Below are 9,794 nucleotides of genomic sequence, written 5' to 3' on the forward strand. Positions count from 1 at the left end.
CAGAACAGGCCCTTCGGCCCACGATGTTGTGCCGAGCTTTATCTGAAACCAAGATCAAGCTATCCCACTCCCTATCATCCTGGTGTGCTCCATGTGCCTATCCAATAACCGCTTAAATGTTCCTAAAGTGTCTGACTCCACTATCACTGCAGGCAGTCCATTCCACACCCCAACCACTCTCTGCGTAAAGAACCTACCTCTGATATCCTTCCTGTATCTCCCACCACGAACCCTATAGTTATGCCCCCTTGTAATAGCTCCATCCACCCGAGGAAATAGTCTTTGAACGTTCACTCTATCTATCCCCTTCATCATTTTATAAACCTCTATTAAGTCTCCCCTCAGCCTCCTCCGCTCCGGAGAGAACAGCCCTAGCTCCCGCAACCTTTCCTCATAAGACCTACCCTCCAAACCAGGCAGCATCCTGGTAAATCTCCTCTGCACTCTTTCCAGCGCTTCCAATTCCTTCCTATAGTGAGGTGACCAGAACTGCACACAATATTCCAAATGTGGTCTCACCAAGGTCCTGTACAATTGCAGCATAACCCCACGGCTCTTAAACTCCAACCCCCTGTTAATAAAAGCTAACACACTATAGGCCTTCTTCACAGCTCTATCCACTTGAGTGGCAACCTTTAGAGATCTGTGGATATGAACCCCAAGATCTCTCTGTTCCTCCACAGTCTTCAGAACCCTACCTTTGGCCCTGTAATCCACATTTAAATTAGTCCTACCAAAATGAATCACCTCACATTTATCAGGGTTAAACTCCATTTGCCATTTTTCAGCCCAGCTTTGCATCCTATCTATGTATCTTTGCAGCCTGCAACAGCCCTCCACCTCATCCACTACTCCACCAATCTTGGTGTCATCAGCAAATTTACTGATCCACCCTTCAGCCCCCTCCTCTAAGTCATTAATAAAAATCACAAAGAGCAGAGGACCAAGAACTGATCCCTGCGGCACTCCGCTAGCAACCTGCCTCCAATCCGAAAATTTTCCATCGACCACCACCCTCTGTCTTCAATCAGACAGCCAGTTACCTATCCAATCGGCCAACTTTCCCTCTATCCCACACCTCCTCACTTTCATCATAAGCCGACCATGGGGGACCTTATCAAACGCCTTACTAAAATCCATGTATATGACATCAACCGCCCTACCTTCATCAACACACTTAGTTACCTCCTCAAAAAATTCTATCAAATTTGTGAGGCACGACTTGCCCTTCACGAATCCATGCTGACTATCCCAGATTAATCCGCATCTTTCTAAATGGTCGTAAATCCCATCTCTAAGGACCTTTTCCATCAATTTACCAACCACTGAAGTAAGACTAACCGGTCTATAATTACCAGGGTCATTTCTATTCCCTTTCTTAAACAGAGGAACAACATTCGCCATTCTCCAGTCCTCTGGCTCCATCCCCGTGGACAGCGAGGACCCAAAGATCAAAGCCAAAGGCTCTGCAATCTCATCCCTTGCCTCCCAAAGAATCCTAGGATACATTTCATCAGGCCCAGGGGACTTATCGACCTTCAGTTTATTCAAAACTGCCAGTACATCCTCCCTCCGAACATCTATTTCCTCCAGCCTATTAGCCTGTAACACCTTCTCTTCCTTAAAAACATGGCCCCTCTCCTTGGTGAACACTGAAGAAAAGTATTCATTCATCACCTCGCCTATCTCTACTGACTCCATCCACAAGTTCCCACTAGTGTCCTTGACTGGCCCTGACCTCACCTGTACCTGGATGAGGGCGTAGAAGGATGGGTTAGTAAATTTGCGGATGACACTAAAGTCGGTGGAGTTGTAGACAATGCGGAGGGAAGTGGCAGGTGGGAGACGGACATAGATAATCTGCAGAGCTGGGCTGAGAGGTGGCAAATGGAGTTCAATGCGGAAAGGTGTGAGGTGATTCACTTTGGAAGGAGTAACAGGATTACAGAGTATTGGGCTAATGGTAAGATACTTGGTCGTGTGGATGAACAGAGAGATCTCGATGTCCATGTGCATAGATCCCTGAAAGTTGGCACCCAGTTTGATAGGGTTGTTAAGAAGGCATACGGAGTGTTAGCTTTTATTGGTAGAGAGATTGAGTTTCGGAGCCAGGAGGTCATGTTGCAACTGTACAAAACTCTGGTGTGGCCGCACTTGGAGTATTGCGTTCAGTTCTGGTCACCGCATTATAGGAAGGATGTGGATACATTGGAAAGGGTGCAGAGGAGATTTACTAGGATGTTGCCTGGTATGGTGGGAAAATCGTATGAGGAAAGGCTGAGGGGCTTGAGGTTGTTTTCGTTAGAGAGAAGAAGGTTAAGAGGTGACTTAATAGAGGCATACAAGATGATCAGAGGATTCGATAGGGTGGATAGTGAGAGCCTTTTTCCTCGGATGGTGATAGCTAGCACAAGGGGACATAGCTTTAAATTGAGGGGTGAGAGATATAGGACAGATGTCAGAGGTAGGTTCTTCACTCAGAGAGTGGTAAGGGCGTGGAATGCCCTGCCTGCAGCAGTAGTGGACTCGCCAACATTAAGGGCATTTAAATGGTCATTGGATAAACATATGGATGATATTGGAATAGTGTAAGTTAGATGAGCTTTAGATTGGTTTCACTGGTCGGCGCAACATCGAGGGCCGATGGGCCTGTACTGCGCTGTAATGTTCTATATTCTAAAGAGATGTGTATTGTCTCCAGCCAGGACAGTTAGTGAGATCTTGCAAGCCCAGGCAAGTCGTGGCAAGCATGTCACATTATCTGTAACCCCTATTCCTCCGGGTGCTCCAGTTTCCTCCCACAGTGCAAAAATGTGCGGATTAGGTTGATTGGCAATGCTAAGTTGCCCCTTAGTGTTAGACGGACTAACTAGAGTAAATACATTGGGTTATGGGGATAGAGCCTGGGTGGGATTGTGGTTGGTGCAGACTCGATGGGCCGAATGGTCTCCTTCTGCATTCTGGATTCTGTGATTCTCGGATTCTAGATAGCCACATGAACAGACTGGGAATAGAGGGATATGGATGGTCTAGTTAGGAACACATGATCGGTGCAGGCTTGGAGGGCCGAAGGGCCTGTTCTTCTGCTGTATTGTTCTTTGTTCTTTGATTCTATACCTATCTCTGTTTCTGGTTTACTCGTCAATCTTAGATCTATATCAATTGGTTACCCCTGCACCATGAGCTTTCATTTTCTGCAGTATCCTTTGATATGGCACCTTATCAAATGCCTTCCAGAAATCTGAGTACAGTACATCCACCAGTTCCCCTTTGTCCACAATTAAGCTACTTAGAACCATAGAATTCCAATAAATTGGTTGAACATGAGTTCCTTTTCACAAAACCATGTTGACTCTGACTAATTCCCTGGAATTTTTCCAAGTGCCCTGCTATGATGTTTTTAACAATAGCTTCCAACATTTTCCCTCTGACAGGTGTTAAGCTAACCAGCTGATAGTTCTTTGCTTTCTGTCTCCCTCTCTTTTTGAGTGAAGGGGTGATAGCCACGGTTCTATAATCTCATTGAACTGGCCCTGAATCTCGGGAATTTTAGAAAATTAAATGAATCACCTTAGCTGCCTCTCCAGCCTCTTCTTTTAAGATGCAGTCACTCAGACCAGGGGATTTGTCAGTCCACAACTCCAACAATTTGCTCAGTGCCACTTTTCTGGTGATTGTAATTTTCCTGATTTCCTCCCGATATTCCATTTTCTGATTTACACGATTCCTGGGATGTTACCTGTGTTCTCTGTCGTGAAGATCGATGCAAAATATTCATAGAATCATAGAAACCCTACAGTACAGAAGGAGGCCATTCGGCCCATCGAGTCTGCACCGACAACAATCCCACCAGGAAGCAGTTCAGAGGTTTACTAGACGAATACCAGGAATGGGCAGGTTGTCTTATGAGGAAAGGTTGGAGAGACGAAGCTTGTATCCACTGGAGTTTAGAAGAGTAATAGGCGATTTGACTGAAGCAATTTTTAAGCTGGCCAATCAACCTAACCCACACATCTTTGGACTCCAGGCTCCAGGTAAAACAGTTTCTCCTCACATCCTCACATCCCCCCTAAACCTCCTGCCCCTCACCTTGAATCTATGTCACCTCGTGACTGACCCTTCAACAGAGGGACCTAGGTGTGCAAGTCCACAAATCCTTGAAGGTGGCAACACAGGTGGAGAAGGTGGTGAAGAAGGCATATGGTATGCTTGCCTTTATAGGACGGGGTATAGAGTATAAAAGCTGGAGTCTGATGATGCAGCTGTATAGAACGCTGGTTAGGCCACATTTGGAGTACTGCATCCAGTTCTGGTCGCCGCACTACCAGAGGGACGTGGAGGCTTTAGAGAGAGAGTGCAGAGAAGGTTTACCAGGATGTTGCCTGGTATGGAGGGTCTTAGCTATGAGGAGAGATTGGGTAAACTGGGGTTCTTCTCCCTGGAAAGACAGAGAATGAGGGGAGATCTAATAGAGGTGTACAGGATTATGAAGGGGATAGATAGAGTGAACGGTAGGAAGCTTTTTCCCAGATCAGAAGTGACGATCACGAGGGGTCACGGGCTCAAGGTGAGAGGGGCGAAGTATAACTCAGATATTAGAGGGATGTTTTTTACACAGAGGGTGGTGGGGGCCTGGAATGCGCTGCCAAGTAGGGTGGTGGAGGCAGGCACGCTGACATCGTTTAAGACTTACTTGGATAGTCACATGAGCAGCCTGGGAATGGAGGGATACAAACGATTGGTCTAGTTGGACCAAGGAGCAGCACAGGCTTGGAGGGCCGAAGGACCTGTTTCCTGTGCTGTACTGTTCTTTGTTCTTTGTAAGGGGAACAGCTGCTCCTTATCCACCCTGTCCTTGTCTCTCATAATCTTGTACACCTCGATCTGGTCACCCCTTAGCCTTCTCTGCTCCAACAAAAACATGATGTGGAGATGCCGACGTTGGACTGGGGTAAACAGGGGCTGCTGCCCTGTGGATCCAGAACTGGCTTGCCCAAAGGAGGCAGAGAGTGGGCATAGATGGGTCTTTTTCTAAATGGAGGTCGGTCACCAGTGGTGTGCCCCAGGGATCTGTTCTGGGACCCTTGCTGTTTGTCATTTTCATAAATGACCTGGATGAGGAAGTGGAGGGATGGGTTGGTAAGTTTGCTGACGACACGAAGGTTGGTGGGGTTGTGGATAGTCTGGAAGGATGTCAGAAGTTACAGAGGGACATAGATAGGATGCAAGACTGGGCGGACAAGTGTCAGATGGCCTTCAACCCAGTTAAATGCGTCGTGGTCCATTTTGGCAGGTCAAATGGGATGAAGGAGTACAATATAAAGGGAAAGACTCTTAGTACTGTGGAGGATCAGGAGGACCTTGGGGTCCGGGTCCATCGGACTCTAAAATCGGCCCCGCAGGTGGAGGAGGTGGTTAAGAAGGCGTATGGTGTGCTGGCCTTTATCAATCGAGGGACTGAGTTTAGGAGTCCGGGGATAATGATGCAGCTATATAAGACCCTCGTCAGACCCCACTTGGAGTACTGTGCTCAGTTCTGGTCGCCTCACTATAGGAAGGATGTGGAAAAGATTGAAATGGTGCAGGGGAGATTTACAAGGATGTTGCCTGGATTGAGTGGCATGCCTTATGAGGATAGGTTGAGGGAGCTCGGTCTTTTCTCCTTGGAGAGACGTAGGATGAGAGGAGACCTAATAGAGGTGTATAAGATGTTGAGAGGCATAGATCGGGTGGACTCTCAGAGGCTTTTTCCCAGGGTGGAAATGTCTGCTACGAGAGGACACAGGTTTAAGTTGCTGGGGGGTAGGTACAGGGGAAATGTTAGGGGTAAGTTTTTCACACAGAGGGTGGTGGGCGAGTGGAATCGGCTGCCGTCAGTGGTGGTGGAGGCGAGCTCAATAGGGTCTTTTAAGAGACTCCTGGATGAGTACATGGAGCGTAATAGGATGGAGGGTTATAGGTAGGTCTAGAAGGTAGGGATGTGTTCAGCACAACTTGTGGGCCGAAGGGCCTGTTTGTGCTGTAGTTTTTCTATGTTTCTAAACACAGTAAGAAGTCTAACAACACAGGTTAACAAACACCCAAACCTACTCAATCTCTCTTCATAACTTAAATGTTCCACCCCAGGCAGCATCCAGGTGAATCTCCTCTGCACCCCCTCCAGTGCAATCACATCCTTCCTATAATGTGGTGACCAGAACTGCACACAGTACTCCAGCTGTGGCCTCACCAAAGTTCTATACAACTCCAGCATGACTCCCTGCTTTTTTAATCTATGCCTCGATTGGTAAATGCAAGTGCCCAATATGTCTTTTTCACTGCCTACTAACATGCCCTTCCGCTTTCAGAGATCTGTGGACAAACATGCCACGGTCCCTTTGTTCCACAGAACTCCCTAATGTCCGACTATTCATTGAATGGTAGGACACTAGGCGGCGCGGTGGCACAGTGGTTAGCACTGCTACTCCAGGGACAAGGGTACGATTTCCCAGCTTGGGTCACTGTCTGTGCGGAGTTTGCACGTTCTCCCTGTGTCTGCGTGGGTTTCCTCCGGGTGCTCCGGTTTCCTCCCACAGTCTGAAAGATGTGCTGATTAGGTGCATTGACCCGAACAGGTGTCGAAATGTGGCGACTAGGGGAATTTCACAGTAACCTTGGCCGCGATTCTCCCATCCCGACCCGCAACTTTTCTGTCGGGTCGCGGTGGGAGATGCGCTTCTCTGGCCTTGTTCCAGGATTTGCACATGCGCCGGGAACGCATGCGCATCTCCCAGAGCCGGTGAACAGTGTCCGGTCAGACGACACTGGAGTCCGGCGGGAAGGCAGGTAAGTCATTTGAATCTTTTTAAAATATGTTTTAAATATGTTTAACAGTTCATTATCGGGAACTTGCCAGTCCCGATTGGATCACCCACCCCACCAGGAGTACTTCTTCCAGCGGGGTTTAGAGTAGCTCCCCACATTCAGGGAATTATGGGAAACCCTGTCGGAATGAAGGCAGGGCAATTGGGTCCCCCCCGGGGGTCGGGCGCTGGGGGGGTGGTGCCCCCGGGGCATGGACACCCTGGCAGTGCCAACCTGTGCCCCCGGCACTGTCCAAGGGGCAAAGTGCCCATGCCCAGGGGGCACCTTGGCACCGCCCACCAGGCATCGGATAGTGCCAAAGAGGCGGGGCCTACTGTGGGTGGGGCAATCAGTGGGGGTGGGGGGCCCTGCTGCCACTCTGCATGGGGATCGGTCTGGGATGGAGGGAGGGCAGTGATTGGGGTGGGGTGGGGGAGGGTGGTCTGCCGGGGGAGGGGCCTGACCCTGGGGGGGTCAGCAGGGGTCTGCCAGGGTGAGGGGGGTGGGAGGAATGCCACTGCTGGGGGGGTGAGGCATGGGCATCGGGATGCTCCAAGATGGGGAAGGGGTCAGGGCTGGCCTGGGAATTGCTGTGGGGGCCGCGATTGGGCTGTGTGGTGTGCTGGAGGGACAGCACTGCGGGGGTCCCAGCCTGGCCAGCGATCGAGCTGACCAGCAAATGGGGAGACTGACAGATCGGGGCCACTGCGCTTGCGCAGAGTTCCAGAACTATCAGACTCCGGCGCGAATAGGCCCCGCCGCCCTGGGATTTTAATGAGATTCCTGACTGGGACCTCTGCAGTGCACAGAGTGCGGAGATTCAGGTGAGAAGCTGAACTGACAAAACAGTCGGGATTTAGAACCGTTTTCTTGCCAATTCAGCACTTTTGGGAGAATTGCCCCCTTCATTGCGTTGTTAATGTAAGACTTACTTGTGACTAGTAAATAAATAAAACTTTGAACACTTTCTTGACAAATTATTCCTTCTAAAGTCTATCATCTCACATTTTTCAGGGTTAAATTCCATCTGCCACTTATCCGCCTATTTGACCATTCCGTCTATATCTTCTTGTAGCCCAAGACACTCCACCTCACTGTTAACCACCTGGCCAATCTTTGTGTCATCCGTAAACTTACTAATCCTACCCCCCCAACATAGTCATCAATGTCGTTTATATAAATGACAAATAATAGAGGACCCAACACAGATCCCTGTGGTACTCCACTGGACACTGGCTTCCAGTCACTGAAGCAGCCTTCTGTCATCACCCTCTGTCTCCTACAACTGAGACAATTTTGAATCCACTTTATCGAATTACCCTGTATCCCATCTTCTTTACAAGTCTCTCATGTGGGACCTTGTCAAAGGTTTTGCTGAAATCCATATAAACTACATCGACTGCACTACCTTCATCTACACACCTGGTCACCTCCTCAAACAATTCAATCAAATTTGTTAGGCATTGTCTCCCTCTGACGAAGCCACGCTGTCTATCCCTGGTCAAGCTTTGCCTCTCCAAGTGGAGATAGACATTCTGACAGGGTGGATGTGGAGAGCATGTTTCCTTTCATGGGAGGATCTAGAACTACGGTCACTGTTTAAAAATAGGGCTTGCTGATTTAAGGCAGAGACCATTCGGCCATAAGGCATGGGTTTAGGGATAGGCCATTCAGCCCATTGAGTCGGCTCCGCCAAAGATGAGAATTTTTATCTCTCGGAGGATCACGGGTCTTTGGAACTCTCTTCCTCAAGAGGCAGTGGAAACAGCTAGATAGGCTGAGCTAGATAGGTTCTTGACGAGCAAGGGGGTGAAAGGTTATCAGAGATGAGCAAGAATGTGGAATTGGGGTTACCATCAGATGGGCCAAGATCTGATTGAATAGTGGAGCAGACTCAAGGGGCCAAATGGTCTACAGCTCCTAACTTGTAAGATCCTGCATGTTTCAATAGCATCTTTCTGAAGATTTCCTAACTTTGATTTCATTAAGTGCAGCCTTTAAGAGGTGTAAAGTCAATAGCAGAGATTCTGAATTTATTATCATTCTGGCAATTAACGCATTTGATCAAAATGAGGTAGATTAAAGTCCAGGAAAGAACTTTATCTGGGCAGTGCCAGAATATAACAGAGGCGAGGGAAACAAACATGGGGGCAAATCCCATTAGCTTCAACTCAAATCAGATTTCTCTTGGTGAATGTCAGTCCCTGTCACTGCGGCATTTCAATGTCACTTATCCAAAGCTTTGCTCCATGAGTCCGTGAAACACAGACAGCTCGAACACAGAGTGAACATTCAGAATTACTACCTGTCAGACACAACGTCACTCAGTGCCTCCAGCTGCACACCAGGATTCGCCATTCCTATTGGACTTGGTGGTGCTTCATCTTGGGGCATGTGTGTTGCTGGCAAGACCACAGTGATCGCCAATCAAGACCAAGATGACAAGGAATAGTAGCAGGAGTGGACCATATGGTCCATCTGCCAATGGTGGAGAACTTTCTCCTCAATCTCAACACAATGGGGTTAAAACAGGAGTTCATAGAATAGGGGATAATGGAGCAATGACTAACTGACTGTACAAACATGATCCCTGCAGTCACTCACTCTCTCCAACTGCCATACAGGCATTCTTTCTCTCATTCTCTCCCAGTCTGTGTCTGTCTCTCTCCCTGTGTCTCTCTCTCTCTCCCTCCCTCTCTCTCTCTCTCTCTCTCGCCCTCTGTCTCCCTCACTGTCTCTCTCTCCCTGTGTCTCTCTCTCTCGCTCTCCCTGTGTGTGTCTCTCTTTCTCTCCCTCTGTCTCTCTCTCTCTCTCTCCCTGTGTCTCTCTCACTGTCTCTCTCTCTCTCTGTCTGTGTCTGTGTGTGTCTGTGTCTGTGTGTGTGTCTGTGTCTGTTTGTGTCTGTCTGTGTGTGTGTGTATCTCAGTGGTGTTCCGCAGGGCTCTGTACTG

The sequence above is a fragment of the Mustelus asterias genome, chromosome 3, assembly GCF_964213995.1.
Source record: "Mustelus asterias chromosome 3, sMusAst1.hap1.1, whole genome shotgun sequence".
Classification (NCBI taxonomy): domain Eukaryota; kingdom Metazoa; phylum Chordata; class Chondrichthyes; order Carcharhiniformes; family Triakidae; genus Mustelus; species Mustelus asterias.